The sequence below is a fragment of the Artemia sp. Qi Xiang Cuo genome, chromosome 8 (genome assembly GCF_049724085.1).
Source record: "Artemia sp. Qi Xiang Cuo chromosome 8, ASM4972408v1, whole genome shotgun sequence".
NCBI classification, from domain to species: domain Eukaryota; kingdom Metazoa; phylum Arthropoda; class Branchiopoda; order Anostraca; family Artemiidae; genus Artemia; species Artemia sp. Qi Xiang Cuo.
In genome coordinates, this window is record NC_142801.1 from 24587786 (window position 1) to 24604947 (window position 17162).

The 17162-nt window shown below is 37.4% G+C and overlaps 1 protein-coding gene across 1 annotated transcript in view; it reads left to right on the plus strand.

Moving 5' to 3' along the window:
• LOC148949264 (RING finger and SPRY domain-containing protein 1-like) overlaps nucleotides 1–17162 on the plus strand; it is a 314716-nt gene that overhangs the window by 184075 nt on the left and 113479 nt on the right. The gene's annotated exons all lie outside the window — the stretch shown is intronic.

A 17162-nucleotide genomic window follows, 5' to 3' on the forward strand; every position in this document is an offset into this window, starting at 1 on the left:
GACAAAGCAATATCACATAACGGCTTACATTATTAAGTTAGACCTTTTAGGGTAAATTGTGGCGGATTTTGAACTAGCCAGAAGACATAATGTATACTTTAAATGCTACTTCTACGGTTACTGCAACTTATGACAGTAAGGGCAATAAGTTGAAACTTTTAGGGAACGTTTAGGGGAAGTTTCAATTAAACGAAAAACCTATATGCATGCCTATATTAAAAGGGCATATAAACAATATCATAGGCAGCGCTGCTCTATCATAACTAGTAATATCATTGATATTTTAAAGGAGCTAATCTGATTGAAAATTAAAATTTCTAGTCACCGTATTAAGAGTCAAATGTGATTGGAGGGTAATCAGCTTTCCAATACAGTTTCCCTGAATTTGCACTTTACTGAAAAAATTTAAATTTTTTCACTTTTATAACATTAATAAATAAAAAATTATTTGGATTTTAAAAAATAAATTTGAGCATATGTATATTAAACTGACAATGGACATTCATTTGTATTTTTTCTGTAAAGTGCAGATTATGTTCTGGCCTTGAGAAGGCATAGGGATTGTGAGCCCTAATCAGGCTGATTTGTGGTAGTTTTACGCTTGGTAGATTATTTGATTCTGTTTTTGCTAATTTTTGGTTTAATGGAATTCTTTTCTTTTCCTTTAAAAACTTATTTTGTGGAAAAAGTTTTTTTAAATTAATACATATAGTATCGGTTATTGGGAAGTATATAGTCGTTTTCAGGAGGGCTTTTTCTGGTGAAAGAGAGGGGGTCATGTGGGAGGAACTTTCCAATGGAGGAATTTTTCATAAGAGAAGGCAATTTTTCATGGAGGGGGAGCCCAGCATTATTTAAAAAAAGATCAGTAATTAAATAAAAAAAGTTTTTTTCAGCTGAACGTAAGGAGCAACATTAAAACTTAAACCGAGCAGAAATTATTACGTAAATGAGGGGGGTTATCCCCTCCTCAATACCTCGTTCTCTATGCTATAGTTTCTTTTTAGGGCTTCTAAAAGAGTTTTTTTTTCTAATTAAACCGCCTTTGTGATTAGGAATTACCGTAAAGAGCGAGGTATTGAGAAGGAGGGTGACCCTCTCATATACGCAATAATTTCTGTTCGTTTTAAGTTTTAATTTTGCTCCTTATTTTCAGTTGAATTTTTTTTTAATTTTACCGGTTATTGATCCATTATTTTTCGATATTATTCTATTGAGCTAGTCGATAATGTAATTGAGCCTGTCGTATAAATAATGTGTCCAGACTTTGGACAACATTTAAACTAGAGTCAGCTTCACGTGCTTCGGAAATTTTGCCAGACTATCTGACAATGCCCTCGCTGACAAAGAAACAAACTCTCTATGTTAGATCCGTGTCAAAACTATGACTGACCTAATCGTCATTAAGTCAACTATATTAGCTACCGTATTTCAGGGTCCAAACATAGTCTTTATCTACATATGTGTAGACTTATTTCCGCTTTGTTAGTGTACAAAGCAGAAATATGACGTTTTTGTGTGCTCAAACACGATCAAAGGCAAACAACACTGCGGAGGGGGAAAAGGAAAAGCGTCGTGACTGTAGCCCGAACGCACTCAAAATATTGGTTAGGGCCATGGAGTAAAAATTAAATTTGATCCCGAGCCGCATAATAGTGTACCACTTATTTAACATACTGACTACGGAGTAGAAAGTAGGCTGCTGCCCAAGCCTGGTTAGAGTCACATGACTGGATAAAAACAAAATTATATACGAATCCAACGAAAATAATGTATCCCATGCGTAACCGATGAGTTGAACTATGCTCGATTTTCAAACGTATTCAAACGTATTATTTATGATTGACCAATCGGAGTAAAAATTTAAGGAATTTTTTTTTTACTTAAAAATATGGAAGCATAGAACCGCTGTTATTCTATCTGTATGACGAGTTTGGCAGAAGAATCGCACACATAGTAGGCCTGTAATTTGAAAATGCATGAGAGCACTTTAGTGTTTATATAGACTTTTAAAATAATTTATTTCTATTTCAATTCTCCCCTTCAGTTGTACATTGACGTTCAGATCAATCAAACTAGTCCTTTTTTTAACAAGAGTGAAGTACTCCGGTATGTCTCTCGAATATGAGACTCCGTAATATACACTGAAAGATATCATAGCCATAAATAAAACTTCCTAAGGCACAAATATAAAGTTTAGATGACGTACAATCGTTTAAGTTTTTTCCTTGTAAGATTTAAGGATCGAATACAGGGTGTTTCATCTATATCCATAAAAATAAATTTTAAAATGATCTTTTTTTATCAACATTCTTCAGAAGTTTCCATTGATTATATATTGTGGTTGTAAAAGACATAAATCACATAATTGCGACACAGTTTTCGATTTTATCGGTGTCACTTTATGGGGCGAGCCTATGTTACAGTCTGATACTAGGATCTATACCTATAGAAATCTATGGGAAATAAGTAAATAAGGGAAATAAATGTATTTAAATATAACAAGTTTGCTAATATTCTATCAATTGTAAAGTCCACTAGTATTTTAGATTTGTTATTCAGGTTTTGTTATTTTGAACTCGTTTCTGTTTCTTAGAACTCTGTTCTCGCATCATTTTTATTCTTCTTGATTTTTCCATCTGTTTCTGCTTTACTATCCTTAAATGCCATGAAAAAGAATTACAAAGATTTTTGAATGTAAATACAGTGCCAAATATTCTCGGTAACAGTAATCTCTAATATTCACAGATATTAGCGAGGGTGCGCTTACTTCTCACCACTTGGTGCACATCTCGCAATGCCGTGTGTGCCACACAGTTCTCTCACGCTTGGTACAGTCCCCAAAACGCTTGGACCCCCCTCCCTCCCAACAAAAACAAACTCTTTGTACTGTTCTGCCACGCTTGACACGTGCCACTTGGTGGACATTATTTCTGAGAGAGAGTGACCCTTCGGGCATTAGAAGCAGAAACAAGTAGACCTTCGATGTCAATGCTCCGTTGGAATGCCGCAACCCTGATCCGTGATCCTCAGTTTTGATATAATTCAACGGACAGCGTCTATCAGGTTAGACTCGAACACTCTTAAGGTGCTACAAAAGTCATCGAATCTCTATCAAGTCTCTTTCGATCAAATTATTGAATAAATTTTACCTACCCGTCATGTCGTTAGGCTGATAAAAAGTAAGCCTAATGTCTATATCTCGGTCCCTATCCTCAGAGGTCGGATTCCGTGCAGACCACAAAAAGGTAGAGCTATGAGTTTAGCTTTCAGTTTCCACCAAGCCTGGTTAGGATCTGACACCCTCTTCTGATAAATGTGCTTATTGACAAGAATTTAGGAATCCTTCCTCTGAAGATATTGGATTTTATTCAAAAAATAACCCATGGAAATCAGCTCTCACTTCCCACCTAATTCTGCTGAAATCTGATTACCTGTTCTTAGTAGAAATTCGATTATAAGAAGCCGTCCTTCTCTCCAATTACCCAGAAAGATAGGGTCTGTGGTCTCCAAAAAACACCAGCAGAACACTAGCTATTCCTTTCCTTTAATTTCAATATCAGTCCCGTGATGTTATGATCAGTGTGGTGAATGTGATCATAGCAAGAATAAAAGGAACCTCTTTTTCTTATAAAGGGCGGATGTACAGATCCCAAAAATGCAGCACAAGGAGAGTGAGCCTATTACTGCTTTTTGACAAGTTTCGTTGAGATCTGGCAACCTATCCTGGTGGACGTCGTGCTGAAAAAAAATCAGTTGCCCTTAGCAGAGGTTGGATAGTGTCCCGATATAAAAAAAAAACGCAGCTAGGGCACCGATTCTTGCTTTCCTTCAATTTTTTGGAGGATCTTATAATCCCATTTGTGTAGCTGTGCTGATGAATAGAATTTAATGACGCCCTTACCCTACCCTCCACATAAGTGAGAACGAGCCCCATAGTCCCGGAAGACAGTTGTGGTTGTACTACCCATTGATTATTGGTTGATATTTAATGAACCCATGTCGATTTATTTTAATAGACTTAATACTAAAGAAGTTTTTCTTAAATCTCAGTTGCTAACAGTGAGACAAATTTGTCAGCTCCAAACTGCTCTTTTCATGTATAAATACTTGAATAGTCTAGCCCCCCAGGACTAACACAACTTTTCCTCTTTCAATTATTGTCATATTATCATGCTTATCCAGCATCATCATCTACACAATTTTCTCGTATATTGGATATTTGTCCCATGGAAATAGCACCTTTTCCTATGAAATTCATTGGCGTGAAATTATGGAACAGTATTCCGCTGGAGATAAAAGATTCTGTTTCAGTTCCGTCATTTAAATATATAAGAAACATCTTCTTTCTACTAGTACAAATATATAGTTTTTAGGAGGATTCTCTCTTTTTATGTAGTGTACAGTGCCTTTTTTTTTCAAAGTTTGTTTGTTTGTCAATTTGTTGCTTGCAAATAGCTAGTGATAGTATTTTTATTAATATTAGAGTTATCCAGGGATTACATTAAGGCTCTAGAGATCATTGATCCGTCTTGTTTTTTTGTTTTTTTTTTTTTCAAAGTTTGTTTGTCAATTTTTTGTTTTTCAATAATTAATGATAGTATTTGTATGAATATTCGAATTCTCCAGGAACTACATTTAGGCCCTAGGGATCATTGATCAGTCCCTGGAGTTGTGTTTATTTATGGGTTTATATTGAATAAAGTCAAAGTTCCCTCTTCCAACAGGCTAAATTACTTCATAAAGGGTTAAATTTTGAAGCCGCTTCTGGTTAATGCTCTTATGATATGCATCGAAGTTCTGACTACATGTTCCTCAATGGAATTTGCATTTTTTCGAAATCTTAAAAACGACTTACTTGGATATTAGTTCTTGCTTTCCATCTGCTTTTGTTCAGATTTATCAACTATTTCTGATAATTGGCCTGATAAAAAAAATCGGCGGACCCTCTCGCTCTGTATAAGTTGGATCACATACGTCTCCTTAACGGAAAAACTAGGACTCTTACTCTTAATGTCCACCAAGTTTGACTGATATTCGACAACCTTTTCTGGTAAGTATACTAAGGACAAGAATTTAAGGCTCTTCCTCTCCCTTGCATTGGTTGATTAGAATATAAACTTCCAAAGGACACAACTAGGACACTTGCGTTTACTTCGCACCCAATTTAGGTGATTACTGATAGCCCGTTCTTGTAGATCTCGTAGTAAGGAAAACTCTTGGATTCCCTCTTTCCGAAAAAGGTAGCGGAGAGTCGGGTAAAACGGGCCCCGGGGGGAGGACGGACTATTCGTGTGGTAAGGTACGGGTGTCACCACTTATTGGTCCAAAAATAATGCTACGCCACTTACTAAAGGGGAAAGTCCCTGATGGTGCCAAATATTATAATGGGATGCCCGCGATTACCACAACGGTTCTGTAAATATAGGGTATGTTAGTACCCAATTTACATTAAACCCTGCCCCAGGGTATGAGAACGGGATCGAACGGTCAGACGGCCCAACTCTAAGGCCAAGGGTGCACCCAACCCGGGTCGCCACTAAAAATCTCTAGCTATCTCTTTGGAAGGTGCGGACCCCCCCTGTCGGTGTAATAATGATGGTATCTCGTAACTCTTTTCCCACGCTGTCTGGCTTCCTGGAACAAATAGTCTACACAGCTGTAGAAAATGATTACTTGTAATCTTCCAAAAGGTCACACATATATCAACTTTGAAAGAACAGACTCTCCCAAACGGGGTCTAAATGTAGACTAACTAATAAAACATTGATTCTGTACAACAAACTTTGCATAGACGTGGACCTTCGCTTGGCCCTCGCCAATCCTCTAAATCAACATCCAAATTTATTCTACTTTTGCGTAATTTTGTCTTTCATTGGCCCAAACCCGGAAGACCCAAATAGAATTTAACTTCAAAGCTTACTTATTGCGACAGGATCTAGCCTAGCAAACCAAAGTTCAACTTATGATTGAAAATTATCTTGCAGGCAAATATAATTACAGAAAAGAAAATAGATCATTTATCTGAAAAAAAAGAAACAAGGTGTGGAACCCCAACACCTCCCCCCGTAAGATATATGACCACCCATGCGCCACGCTGGTCCGCCCTTACAATCATAACACTTAATCTCAACTTTACAAAATCCATTTGTGTTCTTTCTTCCACCAGTGCCTGTGCTTCCACCGCTTGGCTCAGAATCTGCCGTCATCCACACGTCTCTACTGTAGAACCACCATGGTCTCTATCTTATGGCATCCGCATTAGGTTTTGAAAATTGAAGTTTCCAAGATTCGCAGAAAATGATCATGTTCAGCGCAATCAAAAATACAGCTTTTCTTACTCTCACGAATTTACATTTGAGAGGAGCAGAGAATCAGTTTCTGTCACATTCGATGATGCCAGCCATCATGAAAAATTGGCTGAAATAGCCTCTTAATTTCCATCGGTGGAAACGACACCACATCTCACTTAAAATGTAAATTGCCTCTTGGAGTAATTTAAAATAATCTAAGGCCGAAATGCAAAGGCCTGTGAAACGATGGGGTCACAGGGAAATCAGCTAAAGGTTTGAGTGAATCATTAATCAGTTAATTCTTGGTTCCCTTCCCTGGGATAATCAGATGAAGAATAGGCGTTGATACCAACTGAAGATGAAATTTAGATACCTAATTAGGTTTGCCGGAAAAAATTGTCGGTTCCCATGAAAAGTAAAAACTATGAATAGGGTTACTAGACAAAGGTTTGGGTGAAATATGAAGTGATTGGGAGAGAGTATGCCCCAAGGACTCCAGATCAGAGAGGCAAAATCTCGGTAAAGGGGTCACAACTTGTCCGCCAGTTGTGCATTGAGATAAAGGGCTATCTTTCACGACTTCCCGCACGGGATCTTCCCCAAGGGATCCCTCCCCTCATAAAGGATCAAAATCTCTTTTAAGTTGATAAAACCAGTATCATATTCCTTCCCAATTTTTTTCATTCCAAAACAAAATTCAGTATCTCCCAACTTTTCCCCTACCTGTTGCAGGTCATTCAACACTATTTTGTGATCATCTTGTTTTATTCCCCATGGGTCTTGGCCCTCTTTGAACCCCCTAAAATTCATTTTATTTATGTTAGCTAGGCACAGCCCATGTAATTTCTTATTTTCCCCACTGCAGGCTGAATCTCCAAATTTTGTCTGTTTTTTGCATTTCTCTTTTCACCTCTACTTTTCTCAAATCTTTCAATCGCGCACATTAAATCATCTTTAAATCTGAATTGGACTCCAGTGTCTCCTATTTTTGACTGTATTTATTTATTGTAATTCCTGTTAATATTTCTTTTCTCTTTTTTAATTTTCTTTTCTTTTGCCGTCATGAAATCTAATGAAATCTATGAAAGATAAATCGTCATGAAATCTGAATGGGACTCCAGTGTCCATCATTTTTGACTGCCTTTCTTTATTGTAGTTCCGCTTTGCATCCTTTTTGTCTCTTTTAGTTTTCTTTATTTTTACCGCAGAAAAAATTATTTCGTTATCGAATGGGAACTGAACTCCGACATTTTGTTTTTCATATTGTACTAAAAGTTGCCAAACTTTACAAGGAAAAGCGCGTACAATAGACTTCCTCTCATTGTTCTCTGGTACAATCAGTGCTTCATTTTGGAAAATATTTTTTCGGCGTCTCATATTCGTTAAAAGTGTTTTAAAGTTTCCCACTTTCTGGAAAATTTTACCAAAAATCATTTTGACGGGTCTTATTTTTAATATCAAGTAGCCTTTTTAATTCCGCATCCCGCTTTCGCGGATTATCAACATTTCGAACACGACTATCAAGCATTTCGTTTTTCCGAGAGGGCGGCTCAGCCTCCCATTTTAAGAAGTCGCTTTAAGGATAGGAAATTTCCGATATCCCCAAAGTTTCCTCCTACTAAAACATCCACTGCTAGCGTAGGTACTAAGCCTACTTTTATCGTTTTTCTTTGGACTGTACCATCGTCTTGTGCAATTTCTGTCCTAACGCAAGTAGACGGGCATGAGTGATTGTCCCATTATAACGCAATATTGTAATCTCATTTTTATGGTATATCTCCGCTCTATTAAATAGCTAAGCTAGCACCTAATTTTGGTCACTGCAAGAATCAATTGCTGTTTCAACTAATTTTCCGTTCAATTTTTCGTATATTTTGTGTGACTGCAAATGCGTAATTTCTTCCCTTATTATGGGTCATGGCCCAGGCTCTCGTTTTATGTGGTTTTTGGTCATATTTACTGGGACAGTTTCTTGCAAAATACCCCGTAGTACCACAGTTATAGCAAGTTAATTCTCCTTGCGCTGTGTTATAGGTCCTATTTTTGTTATACTCTCTATATTGAAATATGTCTGTGTCCTCAACTTCCTCTCTTATTTCGGTCCACCTATTTGCAATTTCCGCCATTTCTTCGCTTGCTTTTGGGTTCTTTTCTTTCAAATATATTTTCAATTCTCTGTGGGTATTTTCCACAGTTTATAGACAGTAAGCTTATCGCAGATCATTTCTGGTCTTCGTTCTTGGTGCGAACAAAGAGTTCCTCCCACTTATTTCTGCATTAGCGGATTAGTCTGTTTTCGTCAATCACTGAGAAATGGTTACCAAGTGCATTATTCGTAATTGCGAAAGCAGAGAAAAACTTGGTGAGCCAGGCAAGTGGTTTGCAAGTGTCCCATCTCACAGGTATGAATTAATTTATATACAAATTATGACTTAATCTATTATTTACATACAGTAGACTAAACTGATCGGCCTATGTAGGATTTTATAAAAAAGGGGACGGGGGGGTTGATGAAATTTGTGAAAATAAGGAATTTTTTCTTCTTCTAATAACTGGTGGAGTAGGTGTGATGGTTTCATGGGTGGATCCAGGATTTTTTTTTAGGGGAGGGGGGTGCAAAATAGGTCGATCCGACAAACTTACGTTTGGAGCAAGTTTAATTAATGCAAACTTGCGTTAATTAGTTAAATTACGCTACTTTCGACTCCTATCGGGGGGTCCCCCTCGCCCCCCCCCCCTCTGGATCCGCCACTGGATGGTTTATCATTTTTTTTTTCACGTCGTGATGTTTATTTTCTACGATATTTATTTTCTGGATAAGACTACTTTCGTTTTCAATCAATGTTTTCGTATGAAATGGGCATACCTATCCTGAACTTTAAACAATAAACACCTCTCTTTGAATATCTCCGCACTTTGTGAATTTAGATAGCAATAAGGGTTTATGATTGAGACCAATTTTAGGACTTGGGTTCAAATTATTGGTTGCTGTGGTAAAAGTTGCCACAATAGCCCTATCCAAGAAAATACCAAGCGTCTGTTAAGAAGTGTTTTTCGTAAAATTCTTAGGGAACTCTCAGAAAATTTTATTTCTACTGATCTTAAGTTTAATATGGCCTTTACTTTTCTTTTAAAAAAGCTTTCTTTTTCGTAAAGTTTTCGTAGTATATATATATATATATATATATATATATATATATATATATATATATATATATATATATATATATATTTATATCGGCGCGTACAAACAGCTCCTCTCATTTGATCTGCCATCAGCGGTCCAATTACCCTGGAACACGTATTTTGGCAGAAACTTTCTCAAAATGCCTTTGAAACCAACTTGAGACTTCGAAACCTATTTTTAATTCCTAAAAACATCTAATAATAACATTACACTACTAACTACCGGTTTTCATGTATGTATTGGAGTAAATTAATTTAAAATTAGTTTCTTCAAAATTAGTGTTCCAACGTTGAAGCCAAGTTTCGCGTCCAAGAGAAATCTGACGTCTACCCGTGAAAAGATCTGACTTCGCTTATGTTTATATCTGCAAAAACGTTCTCCGGAGCACTCGCACCCCGGTCCGGGTTTTTATAATGGGTGAGATAGAGAATGATCATACTGCTAATTATATAAACTGTGGGTATTTTCCAAAAATTTTTCTATTAATGTTTTATCTATCACTTTCGTGAATTTTTTCCTTTATTCCTTCCGGGTCTTCTAACATTCAATAACTTTCCACTTTCAACAATTTTGAAGATAAACTCTTCAATATGCACCTGTATTCCTTACATGTTTAGTTGTCTCGCTTACGTTCACTCCTAAACTTCCTTTGGATTTCTTCGGGGGAGAGCTGAAACTTTTCATAAATGGCTAGTTTTAATCTTTCAAAATCGCTTGAGTAGTGCATCGGAAATGCCTTAAAAGCAGTTGGTGGTTTGTAGTTAACACAGTTTATATAATTAGCAGTATGGTCTTTCCCTATCTCACCCATTATAAAAACCCGGACCAAGGTGCGATTGCTCCAGATAATGTATAAACCGGTATAAACATAAGCGGCATTAGATCTTTTCACGGGTAGACAAAGAATAATCACCTACGGTAAAAGTACTGACAAAACCACTTGGCCGGCTCAACCAATAAGTGGACAATAAGTGCAGAAATAAGTGGCAGGAGCTTTTTGTTCGCACCGAGAATGAAGAGCCAGAAATCATCTGCGGTAAAATTACTGGATAATTATATAAACTGTGGTAGTTAAGGAATAGCTGTATTGATGTCACCCAGTTTTCTCTCGGCCATCCGCTTAATTCCGCCGTTTTTTCAAAATTATATATGTATAATGTAAGCTACATCTTCATTTTCTTTCATTGGTTGAAGGTTTATTGCCTGCATTACCTCTACTGTAGACGATTTCTGAGGCTCTTGGGACGTTCTCCCTGCAATCATTTCTATTATGTGTTTTCTTTCCTCTCTATCAGCCTTTTCCTTTAGTTCTTTGGCTATTCTATCAGCCTCTTCCTTTTGTTCTTTGGCTATTCTATCAGCCTCTTCCTTTTTTGCTCTAGATGTTCTGATATTCCCTTTTTCTTCTCTATCTTCCTTCTCTTTTTGTTTTCTGGATATTCTATCAGCCCCTTCTTTTTGTTCTCTAGCTATTTTTTCGGCCTCCTCCTTTTTCTCTCTGGCTATTCTTTCTTCCTTCCTTCATGGAATTTAATAGTTGTAGTGTCATATCTACCTGAGTAGTTTTTCGCGAGCCCCTTCTAGAAATTGAGCTTCTACTACTCCTGCTACTCAGGCTATTTTGATTCTCTATGTCATTATATTTTCTTAATTCAGTTTTTGATTCTATTCGTTCTATAATTCTTTTGTGTCTGAACTACACTTGCCTTACATTTTGCAATGTACCTGAAAGGTGATTTGGTTTTGTTTTACTCATATTTCCGTATTACGATTTTTCTTTGTATACAATTGGCACTGTTTCTATTTCATGTTCTCTCATATTAACGGGTGTCCTCCTTCCCGATTGTATTCTTTCTACTCCCATATTTGTTTCCTTTATCTGGGTATCTCTATCTGGGAATAATTCTCTCTGAATCCGTAGTACATTTTTTCTCCTTCCATGGTTCGCACCAGAGATCCCTAGTTACATATTTTTCTGAAATTTTCCCCTTCACACTGGTAAGAACCATCTATTCCACCCCCTGGTAAATAAGAAGTTCCATCTGATGGTGTTTTTCCGAGGGTATTTCCAGCGGGAGTCGCATACTCCCGCTGGAAATAGTCGAATACGATTTTTGGTTTGCCGCGGTAGTTTTTTTTTCGAATTCATATCTGATTCTATCAACTCTTTTCCATTTTCTGACCTTTTTTGAATCTTCCGTTTTTCCGCCATTATTTCAAGGTTGAGTTAAAGTCAAAATACTTCTTCCGTCTAAATGAAAATTCTTTTACCAATGTCTCCTCTTGTATTTTCGTGAAAAATTGTTGCGTTTTAATTTGCCGATTTTAATTGGGTGGCGCAGCCTCCCTTGTTTCACAAACTAATTAGTCGCGTGATATATTGATTCATAAAAGCGGATTGAAAAAAACAAACATATCAACAAAAAAATTATTGCTTCCTCCCCTAAAAAGCAAAGCTTGTCCAGGGGGAGGTAGAGAAAACAAAATCCTTAAAACATATGTAACCACAATTGGCTACTATGTAGGTTAAATTAACTTGTCTCTTCGAAAACGCGGAATTCTTTTACTATCAGATTTATCGATAGGACATATCTTGCTGCCACACAGTAATCGTTTGGTAAGGTATAGGTGTCACCACTTATTGGTGCAAAAATGGTGCTACACCACTTACTGGAGGAGAAAACTTCGGTTGTACCAAGTATCACAATTGGATGCCTGCAATTACCTCAACAGTTCTGTATATATAGGGTATGTTAGTACCCAATTGACAATAAACCCTGCCCCAGGGTATGATAACGGGATCGAACGGTCAGACGGCCCAACTCTAAGGCCAAGGGTGCACCCAACCCGGGGCACCACTAAAAATCTCTAGCTATCTCTTTGGAAGGTGCGGACCCCCCTGTCGGTGTAATAATGATGGTATCTCGTAACTCTTTTCCCACCCTGTCCGGGTTCCTGGAAAAAATAATCTACACATCTGTAGAAAATAGCTTACTTGTAATCTTCCAAAAGGTCACTTGACAAAACACATATATCAACTTTGAAAGAACAGACTCTCCCAAACAGGGTCTCAATGTTGAGAGTTGACTAACTAATAAAACATTGGTTCTGTACAACAAACTTTGCATAGGGGTGGACCTTCGCTTGGCCCTGGCCAATCCTCTAAATCAACATCCAAATTCATTCTACTTTTGTGTAATTTTGTCTCTCAATGGGCCAAACCCGGAAGAACAAAATATAATTTAACTTCAAAGCTTACCTATTGTGAAAGAATCTAGCTTAGCAACGACAGATGATTGGCAAATTTCTTGTAGGCAAATATAATTACAGAAAAGAAAACAGGTCATTTATCTGAAAAGAAAAGAAACAAGGGGTAGAACCCCAAGACGGACCTTTTGTCATTACTTGACTTAAGCGTTACCCTTTTTATCACTTGAGCTTTTAGTGGCATGTTTCGGAGCAAAGTTTGAGAGTTGATTGCAATCTTGTCTTCGAGAAAAATGCATTTCTTTGTTTTCATATTTTTGAAACCGGCTATTGAGGTAAATGTTTTTCTTTTTTGGTGTTTATTATGTTCTGTTTTATGGTGTGGTGCTTTTTTTTTACAAATATGGTGGTCTAAGAGAGAATGTGAGACAGGAAATTCTTTTCATCGCAATGCCATCATATGTTGTGATTTTGAACTATTGCGAAAAAGTAGGTTTAGGGTAAGATGGACTGCAGAGACAGCGGCTAAGACGGACTGGTCCATCTTCCCCTCTATCATCTGGGATCTTTTTTAAAGTTAGTATTTGCTGCGTATTTTGTGAACATAGTGTTGTATTTATTGTTTCCGCAGGTCAATTAGATAGATATTTAGTTGTCTCTTTTTTTACTGAATGGAAAAGTATACCAGGAAAATCACCTTCTATCTCCATGACCAAGACTTACTGAAAGCAGCTGCAATGAGAATTAGATTGAGTTCAACGCTTCGCAAAGTTTTGAAAAAGTTTGGTTTGCCACGAAGCACAGTGCGAAGAGCAGTTGCAAAACTGTACGCAACTCCTTATCAGAGGAGTTGGCAACTACCTTCAACTCTAAAACTGTGTTCCCAGCAAACAAAGTGGCACTTCTGAAGAACTATATGATCACGGCCCAGCACATGCTTCTTGGAATTACGAAAAAAGCAAATCAGATTGCATATAAATATTCCCAGGCTAAAGGGAAAAAGATGCCGAAGAACTAGACTGAAAATAAGTGTGCAGGAAAAGACTGGATTAATAGCTATATGAGTCGTGTTGGGCTTTTCCTATAGTCTATTGAAGTGACAAGCCTTGCCAGAGCCACCAGCTTCAGCAGGACGGATGTCAACAAATTCCTCAATAATTTAGAGTTGCTTCGGAAGCACGAGTAACCGCAGAATAGAATATATTATCTTGACGAGACTGGAGTAGTAACTGTTCGAAGACTCTAAAGGTGGTTGCAGAAAAGGAATCAAAGCAAGTTGGACGCATTACTTTGGCTGAGGAAGGGACCCTGGTACCAGTCGTAAGGTGCATCAACGCAGCTGGTCAGTCTATAGTTCCTTTCTTTGTCTTTCCATGAGTGAACTAGCTTCAAAGTTTCACAGTGAAATCTTCTCGGATATGAAACGCCATCTGATCTCCCAAACCAGTTGCTCGCCCACAAATTGGCTTCTGCTGATTATGGACAACCATAATTCGCATGCATTGTTGAGCATAATTAATCTATGCAGAGAAAATGGCATTTACGTCTGAACACCTCCACCGCATTACAGTCACAAGAACCAGCCTCTCGATGTTAGTGTTTATGGGCCATTTAGCCGCTAACTGGTGGATTATTCTGAGCACAAACTGGAGGATCACCATTTATCAAATTGGAATATTCGTCGGAATCGCTTTTCTAAGATCTGTCATCATGGAAGACATACTAAGCTGGTTCCAAAAAACGTGAACATACCCTTTCGATAGGAAAGTTTTCAAGATCACTACTTTCTCAGCGCCTTCGTGACCGATCGACTAGCACCGGAGACATCTCCTATGACAGGTCAGTCTGCAGCTGCATCAACCAGTCCTGGTGACGACAGCTTGGATAACGACGTGGTGCCAACTAACAGTAGCTCAGTGACTTCTGCGACTATGCCAGTGGCTCCAGAGTTGGTTCGTCCTCACCCTAAGATGAGTTTCTATGCAAGAGACGGAAAAAAGTCTAGGAAAAGAACAAAGTCCAAAACTCTGACGAACACATCTAAAAACAATGAGTGGAAGAAGTTGAATTGAAAAGAAGAAAAAATCACAAAATAAAGCTCAAAATAAATAACCTGAAGAGAGAAGCCTGTCTTAACAGCTTGAGAATGGGGAATATAGCTTCCATTTACAGCTTACCCTGGATGATGAAAGTGATGACAGGTTTCTACTAGATGTTTTGATGACAATAATTAAGGATCTTTCCCCCACGAAGATTGCACTGAATTTGGATCCCCAAAAGGTATAACTAGAACACCTCGAGGTTTCCTCCCGTTGAGGATGAAATGTGTCCAGACACCATAAAGGCGCAGCTGGAAAAATCACTCTTAATTCTCAAAGAGATTGATTGAGATAAGATAACTCTTTTTGCTAGATGTTTATATGATAATAATCTAGTCTTCTCTCCCATCCTTTCCCAAGGAAACTCCAAAAATTACAACTAGAACTCCTGCTCTTACTTTCTACGTACTTCAGTGGAGATATGACAGTCTATGCTATTAAATGTATTGATATGTGAAACTTATTGACCCTTTCCCCTTTCTATTCTATACAGACTTCGGGTGGAGCCCTGATCCACGAAAATCTAACTAGAACACTAGCTGTTATTTCCCATCCAGTTTGGTCAAGATCTGAGAATCTCTTTTTGTAGATGTCCTAGCAAACATAATTTCAAACTTGCAACGAAATATAAAAAAATGCTTAATTCATCAGGAATGTGAATTCTTTTAAGCAATAAACTAAACAGGACTGCACTGCATGATGTAGAAAAAAATTACTGATGACGAACAATAGATTACTGTTTGGTATGAAATAAAAAAAAACAAGATTTTTAACTGAAAGTAAGGAGGGACTTATTGAAACTTACAACGACCAGAAATTATTCTGTATATGAAAGGGGTTGTCCCCTCCTCAAGGCCTTGCTCTTTACACTAAAGTTTTTTATTGTTTTAAACAATAGACTTTTGAGAAAGAGTCAAAATTCAGCGTAAAGAGCAAGGCGTTGAGGAGGGCACAGCCCCTTTTATATACGGGATAATTTCTGTTCATTTTAAGTTTTAATGTCACTCCTTACTTTTAGTTAAAAAAATAGTTTTTTTATTTAATTTCTGAACATTTTTGAATTAATGCAGCTTTGATTTTGGCTCACCGTACATGAATAATTAAGAAGAAATTTGTATATTAATTTTACTTTTTTTTGTGGCTAAAGGCTTTCTCGAAATTTTGTTCTGCCGTAACTTACGTAACGAACTTCTATATTCGTATGTTTTTGTTACGTATATTAGGGAGTTAACCCCCCCCCCTCGTTCAATACCTCACTCTTTACGCTAAAGTTTAAATTTTGTTCGAGTCACAAACCCCTGAATCAGAAAGGCCAGTTAACTAGAATAGATAGCTCTTTTGAAAGTACTAAAAAAAACGTTAGCGTAAAGAGCGAGGTATTGACTAGGGGGTGAACACCGGCTTATACGTAATAATTTCTGTTCGTTTTAAGTTTTACTGTTGCTCCTTACTTTCAGTTGAAAATAATTATTTTTTGTATTTAATTTCCGATCATTTTTTAAATAATGCTGGGAAATCAGGCGCCCCCTTCATAGAAATGTCCTCTCGCCGAAGGAAACATTCTTCAAGGAAAGATCCTCCCACGTAACCCCCTCCCCCGACCCCCCCCCCCCCAGAAAAAATCCCTCCTGAAATCTTCTGTATACTTCCCATTAACCAATTATATATGTGGGCAAAGTTCATAACTTGCAGCCCTTCCCTCGGGAACTTTGGGGCATTAAATTATCCTCAAAGATATATTTATTAGATTTTCGACTATGCTGAACAAAATGGCTATCTCAAAATTTTGATTGGGTGACTTCGGGAGAAGAAATGAGCGTGGGAGGGGGCCAAGTTGCCCTCCAATTTTTGGTCACTTAAAAAGGGCACTAGAACTTTTGAATTCAGTTCAAATGAGCTCTCTCACGATATTCTAGGACCACTGGGTCGATACGATCGCCCTTGGAAAAATAACCAAATTAACACACATCCGTAATCTTTCTTCTGGCAAAAAATACAAAATTCCACATTTTTGCAGATAGGAGCTTGGAACTTCTATAGTATTGTTCTCTGATACGCTGAATCTGGTTGTGTGATTTTCATTAAAGTTCTGTGATTTTTGGGAGTTGTTTTCCCCTTTTTCCGAAAATAAGGCAAATTTTCTCAGGTGCGTAACTTTAGATGAGTATGATTAAACTTGATGAAACTTATATATTTGAAATCAGCATAACAATCTAATTATTTTGATGTATTTATTGGTATCAAAACTTCATGTTTTAGAGTTTCCGTTACTATTTAGCCGGATCGCTCCGTACTTACAGTTCGTTACCACAAACTGTTTGATTTTGGCTGCCATCTTGATTTTTACTCAAATTATGTATCGTCGCTGTTGCCAAT